The 2,104-nt window shown below is 40.2% G+C and overlaps 1 long non-coding RNA gene across 1 annotated transcript; it reads left to right on the top strand.

Moving 5' to 3' along the window:
• Positions 1-211: 211 nt before the first annotated feature.
• LOC132537619 (uncharacterized) lies at positions 212-1,315 on the top strand. Its single transcript, XR_009549075.1, has 2 exons — positions 212-269; positions 1,105-1,315. It is a non-coding gene; the product is annotated as an uncharacterized LOC132537619 (long non-coding RNA).
• The last annotated feature ends 789 nt before the right edge of the window (positions 1,316-2,104 follow it).

The raw sequence follows: 2,104 nt of genomic DNA, 5'->3' as shown, positions 1-2,104 counted from the left end.
TTATTTATGGAAGTCTTGCTGACAGGGCAGGGAACAGTGTGGACTGAGTGATTTGTATTCTGTGGTCAGAACCCGGGAATTAGGGAGCAGAGACTGGCCACATTGTGACATCATCCATCACACGAAAGAGTGACCATGATGCATAGACTGGACACACTCATAGGGTTGGTGACAGTCTCTTGATGCCCAGGATCACATCATTCCTGTGGGCTAGAGCTTAGAGATGTCTTGCAGAGAGTATCAGGACATACTGATTTAAACAGCTCAGTGTGAGTTTATATATAAACCCGACTATGCTATTACAAAAACACAGTGGCTAGGAAATGAATTTTTTTTTATCGAAAATGTATCTCAAACATAGGACCCCTTTCCTGGGGAACTGAATTTCTCCCAATTAATACAAATATGTCCGTGATGGGCTATAGAGAGTTTTTCCTTGTAGATTAATGGGTAAAGCTAAATTTTATGAGCAGGAAGGAAAGTATTCCTGGGGAAAAAAATAATTGTAAAATGTAAACCGTAAATCTAGTGCACGTCACCAGTATGTTACAGTCCTGAGTTCCCTCACACAGTTCCAAGTAAAGATCTTTTGTATGTAAGCTACCCAGCCTAGTAGGGGGGCTTCATCCTCTGTTGTTTTCTTTTCCAAGAGAGCAATCTTGCCTCTTTCACCTCCTTCTTCCTCTCTTATTTCCCTCCTTGAAAGAAAACTATATCAAAGACCTTCCCTATTTCCATGGCATTGCCTTTTCATGCACTGTTGACTATAGCACACAGTTCCTGAGTTGTTTTGTGTTTTTCAGTGGGAGAGGTAGCACAGGCTCCTTTAGAAGACAGATCTTCTCTTTTAAGTCAACAAACTGACACTGGGTGTCTCATAAAGCTTCAATAACCCCAGAACCACTTGATATGGGATTTGATCAGGCACAGAGATAATGGGCTTTCTTTTGTCAAAGACAAAATATAGCTAGGCAGAAATTAAGGAATCTTGATGCAATCATATAGGATTTAAGATCTGACTTCAGCCATATACTGGTTCAAATCCTGGAAAAATGTATTTCTGACTATAAAATGTGATACATTGTTTCATCTCTTTGATTACAGGGCCAGCAGCATAGCATGCAAATAAGAAGAGGACATATTTGGCAGATTATTGTGAAGATTAAATAAGATAATTGTCCTGCCTAAAAGATAGCCTTTGTGGGAACTAAGAAAGCTCTTAATAAAATGAGACATTGTCAGGGAAAGAGGGCTAGATGATAAACGTCACACAGGAAGACCTTGTCTGCAGGTTTTAAATGACAGACTTTATTCAGCTTTGTCGTCTCTGTGAATAGTTCAGGACCTCGGTCTCTGAACTTGTAGAAAAGTTGAGTGTTTTTTAACCTTTTTTTTTTTTTAAGCTTAAGTGAGGTCTTAGCACATACCAAATACTTAAATCGTGATCTCCTTGGTTTTTGTGATATATATATGCCATTCAGCAGACAATAGAAAATTACCTCAAAAGTATATCTAATCAAAAAGAGGAACGTAATAAACATCAATCATGATTCAAGGTTTAAAGAAAACAGCAAAGGGCTTAAAAACTACCCATGGGGGTCGGGCAGTAGAGCAGTGGGTTAAGCGCTTGTGACGTGCAAAAACCTGTGTGAGGATCCTGGTTCCAGCCCCTGGCTTCCCACCTGCGGGGAGGGGGGTTCACAAGTGGTGAAGCAGGTCTGCAGGTGTCTATCTTCCTCCCCCCCCATCTTCCCCTCCTCTCTCCATTTGTCTTTGTTCTACCCAACAACAATGACATCAATGACAACAATAATAATAACCGCAACAATGATTAAAAAAAAGAACAACTAAGGCAACAAAAGGGGAAAAAAATAGCCTCCAGGAGCAGTGGATTTATGGTGTAGGCACCAAGCCCCAGCAATAACCCTAGAGGCAAAAACAAACAAACAAACAAACAAAAAAACCCGTATAGAGCCGTATACCATAGTTCCTTGTGTTATGATTACCTGCAACAAAAAGGGGATAGTGGACTTCCCCATGACTGAAGATGAAAGGGAATTGTACGAAACCATAATCTGAGATACCGTAAGGTAATAATAGAACA

This window comes from Erinaceus europaeus, chromosome 3, assembly GCF_950295315.1.
Source record: "Erinaceus europaeus chromosome 3, mEriEur2.1, whole genome shotgun sequence".
Taxonomy (NCBI): Eukaryota; Metazoa; Chordata; class Mammalia; order Eulipotyphla; family Erinaceidae; genus Erinaceus; species Erinaceus europaeus.
The sequence above is the reverse complement of the archived record's forward strand: the minus strand, read 5'-3'. Positions and strand labels throughout refer to the sequence as shown.